Here is an 18,396-nt window from a genome sequence, read left to right on the forward strand (position 1 = left end):
ATCCTTGTTAACTTTGGAGCTTGTTCCTCTATGTCATACCCCAAAAATTTTCCTCCCTTTTTTCAGCTTTCATCTAACCTATACCTTAAGACCCATTCATGTCTCATTCATATGCATCATTCATCCATGATCAACACTTTCTAACAAGCATCAAAATTCAAGGTTTATTATGGATAAAAATCAAGGTTTTGCTTGGAGTTTGTGGTATTGCACATCATGTGGAGGTAAAACCCTAATTGCTTGATTCTTTGAGACATTGATTCTTGAAGCCTACACCATGTTATTCATTTGGACATCCAAACCCTAATCCTTGATCTGGGAGTTGGTAAATCTTGTGGCTTGTTTTGAATGGGTGGAAACCCTATGTTGGTTCATGGCATTGATAGATTGCTTTTGTTGGTTACTTCTTGGTTTGAGGCCTTGGTTGTTGCTGGACTTTGAACTTTGACCTAGTTGGAACCCTAGTCCATGGTGTCTTGTGATTGGTCAAAGGTATGCTTACATTCATATTTCACTGCATATTGTCATTAGTCTCATTTGATCTAAGTCACTTCATCCATTGTTTCATGCATGGGGTCCATAGTTTGTCAAGTTGTACTTGAGGTCCAATGATTCAAGTTTCACTGTTCATTTTGGTAAAGTCATGGCATGATCATTAGGCTTCACTATCATTCATGTATCCAAGTCATCTGTTTCCATTTGGTGGTCTTGAATTGGGGGAGTTAGTCAAGATGAATCCAATTGGTTCATGGTTCCATTTGAACATGCATTTTTAATCAGAGAAGTCTATTTCATCATCATGTTGCATCAATTGACTTTTCGGTCAACCAGTTGACCAAAATCAACTTTCCATGCTTTCATCCCTCAATCACTATGATTTTGTTCCATTTAATCCATTATCGTTTTCAAATCTTATTCTTGGTTATATTTTAAACTTCTTTTATTTTTTTTAACCATGTTCATAAGCCATTTGAAACCATGTTCATTTTTACATAAACCTTGTTCACATTCACATTTTACCATGGCATTAACCATATTTCATTTTAATCGATCTTTTTATATCTTTTTGTACTGACTAGTTTTAAATAGAGGTAAGGCATTTTAAATGTTGACTATGGCATATATATATATATATATATATATATATATATATATATATATATATATATATATATATATATATATATATATATATATATATATATATATATATATATATATATAAAGCATTTCATATACTTTGATCTAGCAAAAAAAAAAAGTGGGGTTTGATTTGAATTTGGAATCACAAGTTTGAGTTAAAATTACAGTTAAGCTTCTTTATGTATAAGCATATTCCATGAGCATTTTTCATTATAATGAGTCATTTGTACATAAGTTAATCAATTGTCCTAACTAGGGGTGTGCATGGATTTCATTTAATATGAACCAATCCATTTTTATGGTTATGGTTTATAAACCAAACCACTTCTCACAAAAACCAATTTAAAATTTTAAACCGGTTTCAAATTGGTTTCGAATCGGTTTAAAACCGGTTTTAAATGGGTTTTGATTTTAATCAAAAAAAATTAATTTAATTTAAATTTTATTTTCTTTAAATTAATATTAATTTTTAAATTTAAAAACATAAAATATTTTATGAGGTTTTAAAATATTTTTTCTTTTAAAATTTAAAAAACATAAAAAAAAACAATTTTTCTTAGAAAAAAAATAAAAAATAGTTCATACATGCATAACCACCGAATTTCATGTGAATTTCACATGCATTTCAAAACAGAAATCTAACCTTATAAATCGATTGTAGTTCCCGATTCAGCAGAGTTTTTTTCATTCTTTAGGATTCATTTTCTTTCCTCTCTTCCAAACTCGCAATTTTCTCTCAAAATCTACAACTCTCGGATTATCTCGAGCTCGCAGCCAGACATATCAAACGCAAAACAGTTCGTTCAGGCATAAGAATGCATCTCAATCATCCTTTGTTCTTAATCCATCTCTTCAATTCACATATCAATTTTAGAGTTTCATAACGATCTCGTAACGATTCGGTAACTCACGGAGGAAGGAAAATGGAAGCAATTTCATAATCGGTTCATACATGTTCGTGATTGAGGCTTCGAATCTGGTGAGCTTCTTGATTTCAATTCCATTTTCCTTCATTGTCGCATGCGCACAACTGAGTCAATTGGAGTTCTGATAATGATTCTGAGTCACGAGCCGATGAAAGTGGAACCGTGTTCTTCACTGAGCGCGTTGCGACTTGAAGAATACAAGGTTGAAGACGGAAGTGCAGTGATGAAACGCGGTTTTCCGAAGCTTTTCCTTTTGTATCTGCAATGTTTCTGGATTTAGCTTACTGAGATAAGCAATTTTCTTTGTTGTGAGGGATGAGCTTTGTTTTTGGATTTGGTTTAGGCCTAAGGCCCAAACGATTTGTTTGCTCATCACCTCCTCAAGAAAACTTTACCTCGTACCCCTACAATTGTACCCACACCCCTACAAATAATTTTTTTGACCAAAATACCCTTATATAAATATGGTATATTTTTCAGAAATGGTAATTTTTCCCATTTGCGCTTGAAGACTTCCGGAACACACATTTTTGCATTTTTTTGGCATTTTAAACCGGAACACTAAGAGTAAGTCTTCCAGTTCACATAGTGTATACCAGAATACTTATCTAAAGTCTTCCGGTTTGTTGCCTTTTGGGGGCATTGAACCGAAAGTCTTTTAGAAAGTCTTCCGGTTTGGTTGGTTGTATACCGGAACTCTTTCTTAAAGACTTCCGGTTTGGATGAACTAAATCGAAACTCTTTTAAGAAGTGTTCCGGTAGTCAACCTTTTATTTTTCCACACCGGAACTCTTCTTTGAAGTGTTCCGGTGCGTTTTTTGTTTTTTTTTTTAATTTTAATTTTTTTTAATTTTTAATAATTTTTTTATAATATTTTTTTGTAGTGGTTCGAAGACGAGGTGCAAATGGTAGGATTCCAGACCGCACTTTAGGCCAGGGCGCATCTTCATTTGCAGCTGAGCCAGTTGGATATCCAGGAGGGTCGTACGATACGTCTCTTTTGGTGAAGTACGAGCATCATGTTTCTCGGCATTTATGGTTTGGTGAGGTAAATAAACGGAATATATTTGAAAATGAATAATAGTTGAATATTTTATATTGTGTTTTCTAATATGTGTTTTAATTGTTTTTAGGAAAGAGGTCCAAAGAAAGAGTTGAAGGTTGTTGGACATGGACTGAAGCTGACATCTAGGGTTCCATTGGCTCTTTCATCACAGATGGAGAGTTGGGTATCTAGATTTGGTTTATCTTCACTTCGGAGAACTAGTCTGAACAAGATAGACACAAATCTTGTCTCTGCATTTGTGGAAAGATGGCATTTAGAGACATCTTCATTTCACCTGTCGTTTGGTGAAATGAGCATTACTTTGTATGATGTCTCATGTCTGCTTCACTTGCCCATCAGGGGTATCTTCTGGAGTCCTCAGGATGTCACGAAAGAGGTAGCTATTGAACTTGTTGTTGACTACTTAGGAGTGTCACATGGTGAGGCACAATCACATGTTCGTAGCTGCAGGGTTCGTATTATAAGTTGGAGTGGTTATACGATTTATTCGTACAACAATGAGTTGCTTCCAGCTGGGCATATGCGACCAAAGCATATCTATTGATGTTGGTGGGTTCCACCATTTTTGTCGATAAGACCTTTACACTTGTAGAGGCACGATACCTCCTACTGTTTACAAACTTAGATAGATGTTCGGGATATAGTTGGGGAGCAGCTGCACTAGTTACCCTATACAGATATCTTGGAGATGCGTCCATGTTCAGTTGTAAATAGCTCGGTGGATATCCTACTCTCCTACAAGTATATAATTTAATTTTGTTTATTAAGTGTTGGATTCATTTTATAAAATATGTTAACTTAATTTATTTTATTTATTATGTTTGTATTTTGTAACAGTGCTGGATTCACGAGTACTTTCCAACTGTTGGAAAAAGAGGGGAGAATTGGAAACCAGCTGATAATTATGGTCTTCCTCAAGCGATGAGATGGTCGTATAGGCAAGGAGTCCTGAAGGTTGATGATTTACGACCTATTTTGGACGAGCTGACACCTGCCGACGTCATATGGCGACCATTTGAGGATCATAGAGCATGGCGTCAGTTTGATGAGATATGTCTCTATAGGGGGTGTTTGAAGTGGGGTGACACAATTGTTCCATACTTGTCTGACAGATGTTTATGTCAATTCGGGTACAGGCAATATGTTCCATTCCCACCTCTTGATTGTAAGATGGCGACAGATGTTGATGTTGATTGGATTGGTTACCATCAGAGCGTTATCGTTGTGATCTGTCCAACTACCCTGGCCACCACTCCATCTGATGTAGAAGATGGTTATCTGGAGTGGTATTATTGTGTTTCGCATCCACGGTTGGTCCCTCCCCATCGTGACGATCCAAGAGAGGTACCAGTTCCTGTATATGACGTCGGACCATCTGATCCTGATTGGGCTCGTGTATCTACATTTATTCATCGCTATCTGAGACAGGTTAATGTCGAAGAGGAAGATCCACAGTTTGCTGATTTATTTGAAGCTTTGCATATTTCTCGTTCACATTGATTTATGTATTAAGTTTTAGAGCTGAATATAATAGACATAATATAAAATTTATGTATTGATTACATATTCATGTTTTGAGTCGATATTCATGCTAATATAGGTGTAAGTAATTGCCAATGTTGTAGACGTCCTGCAAATCCTAACATCCAAGACGTTGATGTATGAGAACGAAATTTCCTCCAATCTAATGTGACCGGTGGCAACGGAAACCCCTCTTTCATGTTAACCTGATAAAGTGAAATAATTAAAATATTAAGTCATATAAACTATTAAGTGAAATAATTAAAATATTAAATCATATAAAATAACTTGTCATACAAAATACGTACCTGAACCCAACGATTTTGGTTAACAAAACCAATGCAATAAATAGAGACATTTGGTGAATGTGAACTTGTCATCGGAAAGAAAGTCATGCACGAATTGCCTAAACAGACAAGTACAACATTATAGCGATTCGCTATCAAGTAACCCATATCTGGTAGAGTCAACCATTTTTCAGGTGGCTGTGAACCAAAGGATTCTATCATCAAAGATTCTCTCACTTCTGACAACCGATTAGAAAATAACTTGTCATACAAAGTTGATCTATCCTTGTCTATTATTTCCAACCCCAACTCTCTGCGAACCATTGGCCAACCATCCTCACCATATCCATGCAATGATGCAATGACTCTAAATCCACAATTACCATCTGATTCAACATTAACTACATCTTCAATGTATGACCTAATATGATTAGGAAATTGAAGAGTGAAATGTGGTTGCTTCTTTGATAATTTTAACTTCTTCGAAGTTTGTGATGGTTGAGATTGCCTTTGTGAAGATTGAGATGCCTTATCAACATACTCATGATACGAAGGGTCCCTATAAACATCATATTTTACTGTTTTTTTCCCTTTCTTCTTCACTCCTCCTTTGGTTTTTAGTTTCTCGGGTGGTGGACACAATGGAGTTATTGTTGGGTATGCTAGTTCACATACCCTACTCTTTAATGCCCTTTTCCCAATAACATCTAATGACCTAAATCGTTTCCACAATTCATCCATTGCACAAGTCATATCCACCTCTGATCCATCATCTGCACCTACCTCTAACTCAACTTCCATAGTTAGTTTCCTCCAATGAACATGAACAACATCTATGGGTATCGGTGTACCACCTAGTGCGTATCTTCCTAACTCACAAGCACAAGGTAACCCATAAGATGTTCTAAGAGTACAACGACATATTTGCCTGTTAGTTCCAACATAATCAACTCTCAATAACTCTTCAGCAATACGTCTCAAAGCAACTCGAGATACGGAACCACGCAAATAACCATAAAAGGGACTTATGTGCGTGTGCTCAACTTCGTAAAAACTCTTTTGAAAAGAAGCTCTAATGTTTCCCAATTGTAACCTCAAGTTGTTATTCGTAGCTTCCCAACATTTGACCATGTCACCTATATTGTTTCCTAACATCTGCTTTAATTTCCAATGAGCAGATTCAACCCTAAAAATATTAAAAATAACATATAAAAAATACATAAAAAAATATCACATATAAAAATAACACAAAAAATCATAAGACGTACCGATTAGTCGTTGTGTTACCCAAATGTAGCACTCGACTAATCCATGCTCCAACAATCTATGTCTATGTGGAGTCAACCATGTGTCTTTCACATAATTCATAAATCCACTATAATCAACACATGCTTTCTCAAGTTGATGCAACCGTTGACCATACTCAACCTCATCACTAACCCAAACAACTTTCATCCATAATGTGTCTATCGTCTTTTGCAGGTCATTCACCACATGTTATTTGCATTTGGCACCAACGTTTTTGTTAATGTGAAATCTACATAGCAAATTAATCGATCTGGGAAACATAATTTCAATTGCTTTCATCAAAGTAAGATTTCTATCTGTCAAAATCACTTGTGGGCACAAGTATTTCTTCACAAACAACTCTTTTAGTTTCTCCAATACCCAACAAAAATTCTCTGTCTGCTCAGACTCCATATACACAAATGCAACAACAAAAGTCAACTCAGTTGATGTCATGCCAACAATTTCAAACAAAGGTTGTCTATATTTGTTTGTCTTGTATGTGCTATCCATAACTAACACAATCGGAAAAATATTCAACAACTTAACTGAATCAGGATGGGCCCAAAATATCTCTCTCACAACTTCCGAGTCATCCTTTTTTCTACTCCAATAGACATAGAATGCATCCTCAATAAGCTTAAACAGATGTTGTATCTCACTTCTAGGACCTCTTATCTCTTTTTGCATCACACTCTTATGCTTGTATACTTGTGTAATCCGAGTGACATTCTCAGGATCTCGGTCTTGCAAGGAAAGCAATATGTGTCTAGGTGGTACATGTCTCTTTGTCAAATCAACGACATGTTGCTTCTCATATGTGGTCAACCTACCAATAAAGGAATGACCTTCTAATCTATCAGGTAAACCATGATTATGTAACCCACATTTTACATCAATCTTCCAACCAGACCCATCTTTCGCCGGAGTCGACCTGATTTTAAATGGGCATCCACATTTCTTGGACGCACTTTGGGTACCACTAGCAGTACTCTTGTGTTTCCCACCTTTATCACAACCAAATATTAATTTGTTACTTCTCCCTCTCATCCCTGTTTCAGTATCTGAACGATTAATAATAACAATTACTTTATTATCGATTCCAACCTCTTTAATCCATCTGATCACCTCTTCTCGTGTACCAAATCTTTCAGTCGTTATAAACGCATCAGAAGTATCTACACATATTTGGGGAAGATTTTCCATTCCTGCACAATATATTTTTTTTAAAAATTAAAAAAAAAAAGCAAACCGGAACACTTCTTGAAAGAGTTCCGGAACACATAATACACAAACCGGAAGACTTCTTCAAAGAGTTCCTGTATGTGTCACTTTGTTTACCGGAACTCTTTCAAGAAGTGTTCTGGAACGTGACTTTTTTCTTAAAGAACCGGAACTCTTTCGTGAAGACTTCCGGTTCATTACTTTGTGTGTTCCGGATGTCTTTTGTGAAGTCTTCCGGTTTGGAAAAAATACATACCGAAAGTCTTTTTCCAGGAGTTCCGGTGCGAGGGTGAAATGTGTAATTTTTGAAAGTTTCAACTGAATGGTAAAAATGAAATGGTAAATTGGTTAAAACCAGTTAAGGGTAGAATTGGATTTTTTGAAGAATTGTAGGGGTATGAGGCTAAACGTAGGGGTACGAAGTAAAGTTTTCCCTCCTCAATTAGTTTTTGACCTGGTCCTGTTTGGAGGCGTTTGTCACAATTTGAGGCTTGGCTCTATGGGTCTGAGGCCCAAAACAAGTTTATTGGAACTACACCCTGCCTCAACCTTGGCTAGTGGGCCTGAGGATGGGCCTTTGTGCCCATAATTCCTCTCTGCAGCTCACCTGGTCCATACACCCATGTTCCTCTCTTTTTTTAATTTCTTTTTTAATGGCTTCTTTAATTGATTTTAATAGGAGTTAATTTATGTTTTTTTACATGAAATTAATTTGTAGAATTGATGCTTGAGTTGATTAGTTTAGTTTTAATAATTATGTAATTAGATATTAATTAGGATTCGATTAGGAACTAATTAGGATTTAATTAGGTTTTGATTAAATTTGTGATTAGATGTTAATTTAGAAATTAAGCCATATTCATTTGGTCCCTGTACATTTGACCATTTAAACCCTAAGATTTAGGCATAGAATTCATGCTCCCTTAGGATTAGGAATTCACTTAGAATAATTGATCATTTTAATCATTAATTTTCATATGATATTTGGTAATTGATGATTAATTTGATCTTAATCTTTGCATGATCCCTTATGTAGAACTTGTACACATTATTAACCTTTAGATTAGGTTAGCCATAACTTTTAATTTAATTCAAACCCTTTGATTTAAGTTGATCAAAAAAATTTTTGATTAGCTAAATCCTTTGGTTGAGTATAATCCCACGGTCTATTCAAGTGACCAAAAGTCCCTTGATCACTTGATAAGACTATTTTTGTGAAGATGCAGATCTCAAGGCCTCAAGTCCATACTTTCTTGCAAGACATATCAGACAAATCAAACAGTGGATTATACAAGGTATATCAAAGGTGTTTCTTCAAGAGCTTGTCAATCAAGATCAAATTGTGTGACATGAGCCTTAAGAAATAGATAATGAACGAGAGTGGAAAATTCCATTAATTCATTCTGAATATCTTTGGGTACGGGACGAATGACCCAGTTGCTCATCGTATTTACCTATATTCATATACTTTAGCACAATTCAAATCACATGATTATCAAGTCTATCTTTAAAGCAAACAATGCAATAAGTAGAAGACTCTACCAATAACTTATCAATCAGGATTCAAGTTGTATGCCATGAGCCTTAAGTAATAGAGAATGAATGAGAGTGGAGAATTCCATTAACTTATTTTCAATATCCTTGGGTACGAAACGAATGACCCAGTTGCTCAAGGTATACCTTTGTTCATAGACTTTAATGCAATATGAATCGAATGATTGATAAGGTCTTCACCATCATGAGGAGCAGTAGGGATTCTTCTTCAACAACTTGAAAGTTATGACGAGAATCACATGCCACGAGCCTTAAGTAGTAAAGAATGAATGAGAGTGGAGAATTCCATTAACTCATTCTGAATATCTTTGGGTACGAGACGAATGACCCAATTGCTCATTGTATTCACCTTTACTCATAGACTTTAGTGTGGTTCATATCAAATGACTGCCAAGTCTCCTTCATCTTTCATTATCATATATCATTCCTCTTGCCTTATCAATTTCTTGTTGTCTTTGTTTCGGTCGTAATGAGCTGAATTACGAAAGCTATGACTTTCTCATTGAATGGTGAGAATACGTTGGCACAAGGATTCAGATTCTCCATGAGGTAACCTATTTATTAATCCTACCTTATTTATTTCTACCCCATTTGTAATTCTTTATCAATCAATACCATCTTTTTTGGAACCAAATCCTTTATCCCTTTGGATTCCATAACCATTGCCTTCCTTTGAACCAAGAGATGTTTGATTTGGAATCAAACACTTAATCCTCTTTATTTTTCTGGTTATGACAATATTGTGTGTATGCCTCTGTCCCTCGACATCTTAGTTTGTACCTCTTTAATCTTCGATTCAGAACTTATTCCTTCATGGATCCAATATACCATTCTTCTTTGGTTTCAAATTGTCTGTTCCTTATAGTGATATATTATTACTTGTACCAATCATCATTCTCCTCTGGGTCCTATACCTACCCTTTTAGGACATTCGTCCATCTTGATAACCAAACGATGCTTGCCATGATGTGAAACACTTAATTCCCTATTTTTGGTTAGGACAATATAGTGGGTATGCCTTTGTCCCTCCGCCTATAAGTATGTACCTCTTTACTCTTCGATTCAAAGTTCATTTACCTTTATGGGTTCCCATGTTACCATTCTGTTGGTGCAAGATATATTGTTCATTACTACAATCATACCCTTGAAGTTGCTTGTCTTGTTAGTCCTAGTTACTTAGGCAAACACTTCCTTATCTCTCCCTCTGTTTTTGTAGTTCCATGAACTACGAGTGCTTTGACTTTCTCATTGTACGATGAGAATACGTAGGCACAAGGCTTCGAAACCTTGGCAAGTACAATCCTAATTATTCCTTCTGTCTTAGAGCATCATTCATACATTTCATGATTCATATCATCTGCCTTTAATCGTAAACCACTCACCCCAGTGATATATTGTTTCTTTGAAACCAAATACCATTTTTATTTGGAACTCCATATATACCTTTTTAGGACATTTGTCCACCTTTATGGCAAGAGATGTTTATGCTATAAAACCAAACACCTAATTCATTCTTTTGGTTATGACAATACAATGGGTATGCCTTTGTTCATCCACATCTTAGTCATCCCACCTTTACTCTTGGCTGCAAATTCATTCATCCTATGGATTTTAATATACCCTCACCTTTGGTTCCAAACCATGTCATTCAGTCACTTTTACCCAAAGCATTCATCCTTTGACTTTGGTTACTTTTCTCTATCACTCCATTCATCTCCATAGACCATTAATCACTACATTCATTCAATATCGTCTACCTTCATTCACTTCATGTGATATACTCTATCTTTGAGTCAAATACACTATTCTTTGAGCTTTATCCAGTGTCTGCTTGTGAACCAAGAGATGTTTGCCTTGATGCCAAACACTTAATTCTCTTTGTTTTCGGCCATACCATATAGTGGCGAATGCTTCAAGCTACCCACACATTGGTTAATGCCAGTTTTCCTCTTGGGTTCAGATTTTAGCCCTTTTTGGAGTCAAACAACATTATCCTTTGGTTCAAACCATACTTGTTATCACTCTTTTTTCACCTTCCATCATTAGTTCTATGAACTACATGACTCTGAATTCCTTATTGCACTATAAGGATACGTAGGCATGAGGGCCATAATCTTCACCGAGCACTTTATCTATTCTCTTCTTTTCCCTTATTCTTTCTCGAGTAATCTTTAGATAGTAACATCCATTTGAGCAAGAATAATCAAAATGGTTCCCATTGAGTACAACAGATGTTAGGGGTGCTAATACATTCCCCTTGCATAACCGACTTCCTTACCCATATATCTATATCCCCGGGTTTTATCGATGTTTTCCCCTTCCTTCTGGAATAAATAAAGTTTAATGACAACTTTGTTGTATATTCGAGCATGCGATGCATTCGGGTATATTTCTGATAGCTTCACTCTAAGGCCAAATCCATTTCCAGAGAATCTCATATTCTTGTTAACCAGATGTTGAAATCTCTTGATGATAAAGACTATTTCCTCATCATCAGTGTCACCATCAAAATCTTCTTCATTAAAGGCTTCTTCTGGTGTCCAGACTTTTGAGGATCTGACAACTTTATCACTAGATTTCTCTACCACTGACTTCAAGGCCATTGATTTAAGTTTCTTTACATGATCATCTCCACCCAGCTCCATCACATGGATTTGGAGATTTCTAATAATACTCTCAAGACTTAATGTGTTTAAGTCTTTAGCCTCTTGGTTTGCTATTACCTTGGGTTTATATCTGACAGGAAGACTCATAAGAATCTTCTTGACATGATCAAAGGTAGTGTAGCTCTTGTTCAAGACCTGAAGTCCAGACACAAGTACTTGAAACCTTGAGAACATAATTTCAATGTTCTCATCCTCTTTCGTTCTGAAAAGCTCATATTGCTGAACCAAAAGATTAACTTTAGCTTCCTAGATTTGCTGATTTCCTTCATAGTCGCACATAAGGATTTGAAGATGGTACGAGCAATAGATTTATCAATGATTTTGGTATACCTATAATGAGGTAGAGCATCAACCAAGATGCCTCTAACTCTATGGTGTTTTCTGTAAATCTTTATGTGCTCAGGTCTGAGAGATTTTTCGTCAGACACCATTCTAACACCATTGACTTGGATATTAATGTCATCTTCCAAAATTTCCCACAACTCATCATCAATACATATGATGTGAGTATACACTTTGCTTTTCCACCATTCAAACTCAGTGGAATCTCTACTGAAAGTATGAGGTCTAGTTGTATAATCATTTCACTCAGAGGTACTGTAATCATGATTAACCCTACTAAAAGGATTAGTGGGACCTCCATCATCCATAATAAAATACATATTTTTTTAAGGATCTTTTATCCACCACTATTAAGTGTTTAGCACATACCTTGCTCTGATGCCAACTGAAGGTGAGAAAAACACAAGAAAGGGGGTTGAATTGTGTTGGATTTTTCTTCTTTAATCATTTTCATCTTCTGGTTCTGATGTTTTTTTATCAGAGTCTGAGCACTTGGTTTAGAGTCTGACTTAGAAAACTGGTTTGACTTCTAAAGGACCTTATCATATTCTGAACCAAAATCTAATTTGGATGATCAAAGTTGACAGCAGTGGAATATTAAGTGCATAATCTAAGAAAGTAAAAGCAAGAATACAAGCAATTTATCTTGGTTCCTTTCACAACTTAAGAGTAGTCTAGTCCCCTTGTACTTCCAAGGGATTTCCATTATAACCAAACTGATTACAAATGCTTAAGCACACAAGCAAAAGCCTTATTTTCTTACACACACAAGTATAAGACTTCACTGCTAAAACACACAAGTTAGAGACTTCCTTGCTCAAGCGCACACAAGCTCAACACTTCCTTGCTTAAACACATAAGTCTGAGACTTCATTACTTTAGCACATAAGCTAAAGACTTCAAATGCTCAATCACTAAATAAAGAGACTTATGACTATATAACAAATTATTAAGAGATTTAAGTAACAACTACGCTTGATATACAATCAGAGATCTAGACATAATACAACTTAGAAAGACTCTAAGACTAGAACTTCTAAAATATACATGTGTTAAGATGTTCTAAGTATAACAATATTGATAGAGTAGCTTCTCTTGAATATCAAGTTTCAGAGTCTTATGGTATGGTGTATTATTATGTGGTAGTCTTCTTTTTCAGCTATGTAGCTCCTTAAATAAAGAAGAGAGAAAAGAGACATTAAAGACTTCCACCAAAAGGTTGGATAACCTTTGTACTTGATTAAACACATCAAGCAAATACCTTTCTATAAGAGAAATGATCCATTGAAGCTCAGACAACTATGAGAGATATGTTTCCTTAAATCTTCACATGATCAGAAAGGTTTTGAGCCTGGCAGATTTGCCTCATTTGAAGAACTTATGCTTTAGAGGTTGACTTTTTCCAGACTTCACACTTCAGAGGCTGATCACATAAGAGTCCACTTCTCAACTTCTAAAGCTTCAAATTTTGGGTCACAAGAGGCTGACTTTCTTCAGATTTGACTTCTTTAGAGTCTATATCTCCATCAGAGGCTGAGTCTTTAGAAGTGACCTTCAGAGCTAAAGTCTCATCTTTAGCTTCAGATTCCTCAAGCATTTCTTCATATGTTCTTAATGATATAATTATGCATACTTGAACAAATGTTAGAATATCTAATTTTTCTTTAAATACTTAGTTATCATCAACACCAAAGGGATATGGTATTAACTAATTGTTTCCAACATGTGCCGCTGCCTATGGCGTTTGCACTCTATTTTTAGCCTTAGGCGCTAGTGCCTGTGGCACATGCCTTTGTGTGTAGCCAATAGTTGTGGTGTATGCATGCAACCTTTAGAAGCATGCACCGTTGCATGTGTCTCTTGTGTTATGTTGATTTTTTTATATATAGGTCATTGACTCCCCACCACATCCCACCCATCTTCTAATTATATACTTCAATTTTTCTTCAAAATGTCGTCTTATATTATCAAGAGAAATGTCAAATTAATTTATTCAGAAGTAAAGCCTCTTATGAAGATCTGACTTTGGAACATATAGACTTTCGAGCATCTTTAGAAGAGCTTGATTTGTAGGTTAGACGGAGACATTGGAGGCAATGATAAGATCAGAAGAATTGAAAGGCTTACGATGTTCAACAATTATGGAGAACATAATATCTAGGATTTAGATAAAATTGGCAGTGATTGTCGTATTATGATGCATAGTTCATATGGAATTGTCCTGATCGTTGTAATCACATAGATATGTTGTTTATTCATTTTATTTGTTTGTCGTGTTGTTGTTTTAACTGTTGTAACCGAATGTTGTAATCTTTATGAAAAGAACATTGTTTTAAATATCAAATTATATGGTTACATAAAATGAATTACATATAAAAAGTAGGATTAAAAGTGGATTATTTAATTATGTTGTGGAGCTTGCTCCAACATTGGGACAATTTGCACGATTTTGTCTGGCCTGACGACATGAACTACATAATTTCACCATTTTGTTCGCCGTATCCATTTCGGTTTGAATACGCATGCTGTTAGGGCGACCATTTTTCTTTCTTCGTATATTTTCATTGTGCCAAACTATTCCCCCTTGATATGTAGGGCAATGATCCTCCTTTTCTACCACCACCGAGTTATTGTTGTATATATTGCATAAGTTTATGACTTTGTAAACAGTCGATTGTAGGTTGGAAGAGTCATGCTGAGCATATGAACACGCCGCTATGACATGGGAGCAAGCCATACAGAAGGCTTGGAACTTTCCACAACTGTATCAACCTTTATCTAGTTTGACCCGATAATATCCCCTTTGTCTCCCCTTATTATGGTTCATTGTCTCATCTACACTCAACCAACCTTTACGATGGTCAAACATTGTGACCACACATGTGTTAGCTTTGGAAGCTCTCTCCTCAATAAACTTCATAGAAGTTTCACTGAACAACTGCCTCGAGTGTAACAATGAACTCCATTTTGAACGTATGATCTCAAGCAATGACCCTAACCTAAAATAGGTTGTTCTCACCAAAGAGGTTATCGGTAGGTTTCAGGCATCTTTAAAGACAAAGTTCATTGATTCCACGAGATTTATTGTCATATTTCCCCATCGTTGACCATTGTCGAATGCCTCGATCCACTTCTCTACTAGAATATTATTGATCCACCTTACTGCATCTGGATTTGTCAATCTGATCTCTTTGCGGTAGTGTTGGAACGAAGGTTATGTTAATGCATACCCTAAATTCACATCTTTCTTCTAAAGCATATTATATTTGATATCCCACATGAAATTTTGAGTGATATGTCTAATGTAGTAGACATGGGTAAAAGGAGGATCTAGCCAACCGTTATCAAGGTTTTTGTATTCGCGCTTGATAGATGAATGCCTGTCTGGAATTAATCATAAGTTAGGTTATGAAGCAATGTGTAATCTGAGATTCTTCAGAAAAAACTCCATCAACCAGCAGTCTCCCCTTCAACCGAGCAAAGGCGATTGGAAAAATATTGTTGTTGCCATATTATGCCACTGCCATGAGTATCGTTCCTTTATATTTCCTATACAACCATGTTTCATCAATTTGAATATTTGATGCATAGTTCATAACTCCAGAAGAGTCGGTGGGATATTTGATTTCCACTAATACAAGTCATGTATGCGGTATATGCTGACAGGGTCTCCAAAATTGCAATAGTCCCCGAAGCATAATGCTTAAGTGCTACAAAGTATTATGGAAGTTCTTTGTACGAATCCCCTTAATTTATGCATACTAATTCAACCTCCTTAGTCTTAGCTATCCATGCCTTCCTGTACGAGGGGTTATAATTGTATCGTGTAACGATATGCGAGATTATTGTACTCACCTTCAATGACAGATCCTTGCTAATGATAAACAATATTTCATCGCATATTAACTAAAAGTTGAGTTTGCGATGATCCTGCATCGGATAGGTGATTATGCAAGCATGAGATGGACCCATATAACATATCTCCCAAGAATCACTTTTCTTCCGATAAGATGATGTCATTCGGAATATGCATAGCACATTACGACAAAAAAGTCTTGTACCTCATCACATTATTGTGATCGATAATATAATCAACTAAGATTTCCATGCGAAACTTTTTCATAGCTCTCACACAGTCTTCTTTTGTGCGAAACTTGTCTCCTACTTTTAAAGCTCTCTCCATCTGCATATACAGATTGTAAAATATATCTGAGGATGGTTCATCTGCACCCAAGTTCAAGTTTGTTATATCCTGAGGCAGACAATACACATGACTCAAAGGTAACGACTTTTGCTCATGGTCGACAATATTATCGCTAACCATATGATCAACCAATATCTTATCTTCTTCTTATTCCTCGTCAACAACATCGACTTCGACTTGTTTGTCATTGTCAGTTTCGCAAAAAAACTTGTAACAAATCAACAATCTGAGACAATTATTTTGTTGTAGTAAAATATATAACTCAATATCATTAAACTCATAATGTTCATGAGTTCGAAACATATTTTGAACATATTCATCATCTCGATCCTTTAGCTGAAAAAACTTGACTTGGTTGTTGGCAAAAATAATTGGAGTTTTGTAAATGATTTGTGACACTGGACCACACTGCAACTTCGCCTCTATTCTTTCTTTCAAATGCGAGAAATTTGATATTCTATTTATTGTAAATCGGGTAACATCAATATTTCAAAAATTAAAACGGGATAATTCACATTCAAATGTCTCACCATTGATGTGAGCATTGACCATGTATTGTGGTGAATGAGCCATTTTGTGAAAATTTTGGTTTGCTAGTAGTGTAACTTTATGTGTTTGTAGTGTATTTTGGTGGTGATAATGCAACGTGAATTGGTTTAGAAACAAAGACACATGCACTTAAATAGGTTGGAAAAAGCATGGGCCAAAATGCACCCATGTGCTATAGGAAATGGCACATGCCTTATGTGCTTTACATATGCGCCATTGCTTGTGGCTTGTCACGTGTTCTGCAACCTTGCATGCATGCCATGATGACTCATATCCCCCATAGTCTACAAAGACACCACACTGCACTACATGCATGCCCATAGGACTCACCACTTTGACTAGCACATGTGTGGAAAAGTAAGCTCATATGCAATAGGCTATGGCACATTAGTGTTAGTTTGAATGCAAAAAAAATTCCACGTGATAACATTAATCCTCTATAAATATGTCTTTATCTCAACACATTTCCATAAAAAACAATCAAAAAACATACTATATCAGCAACAAACACATAAAAGCATTCTAAATTATGGCTTTATTAACCCTGGGTGAGACATATAGAGGAACCATCAACAACATTGCGGAGTTTGTAATTCATTATTTCGAATATATTACTAAATTTGTTGTTACATTACTATATTTCTCGTTAATTATTTTCCTTGATTATTTTTCTTAATTATTTTTGTTAGGATCCAAAGAGATTTCGTTGTCGTGTACATGAATATGTTCCACACGACAAATTGATAGAACCGCATTAGCAAACGGTTTTGAAAATTTACTCAACATAGTCTCATACTCAGTTGATTACAAATGTATCCTTATTTTGGTAGAAAGATGGAGACCCGAGACACACACATTTCACCTTCCGTTCAATGAATTTACCGTCACACTGGATGATGTGTACATGTTGTTTGGTCTATCTATCGAAGTTAGGGTTGTTAATTGCTGAGTTAACCCAGATAACACAATCTGCATACAACTTTTGGGTGCCCCTTTATTTGAAGACACATCAAATAGTCAATGTATTAATCTAAAGTATCTTAAACAACATTATTCAAATATGATATTAACCGAAGATTCGACCGAGGATGAAAAAATAATTAAAATTCGGTGTTATATCATGTTACTATTTGACAATTTTTTATTTTCTGAAACTACTGATAATATAGTAAATATTACGTATTTACCTTTGTTAAGAAACATCAATAAAATAAGAACATATAGTTGAGGTTAAACTATTTTGTCCTATCTATATAGTTCTTTGTATAAAAACGCACAAAAGAGTACTTATTCGTTTTATTCTTGTATTTTTTTGCTCCAAACATGAGGTTGATTGAGAATGTCGTTACTCTCCCCCGTCAACGAGAGCAACTTCACATTCCCCTATGTAACAAAGTAAGTTTATCTCATTATTTCCACTTGCTTACTTTATACTACAACTTATTGTAAATAATTTATTTTCACTCTTTTCGATTTAGGTGGTCTGTTATAGGGATGAACTAGAACAACTGTCTCAAACACGCTATAATGGTCTATCGAAATCTTATAGATCACCTTGGATCAAATGATGTATTACAACTAAATAACTCATTATCTTGTTAATTTAGTTTTAAAATTACCAACTTAC

This window comes from Lathyrus oleraceus, chromosome 7 (genome assembly GCF_024323335.1).
Source record: "Lathyrus oleraceus cultivar Zhongwan6 chromosome 7, CAAS_Psat_ZW6_1.0, whole genome shotgun sequence".
Taxonomy (NCBI): domain Eukaryota; kingdom Viridiplantae; phylum Streptophyta; class Magnoliopsida; order Fabales; family Fabaceae; genus Lathyrus; species Lathyrus oleraceus.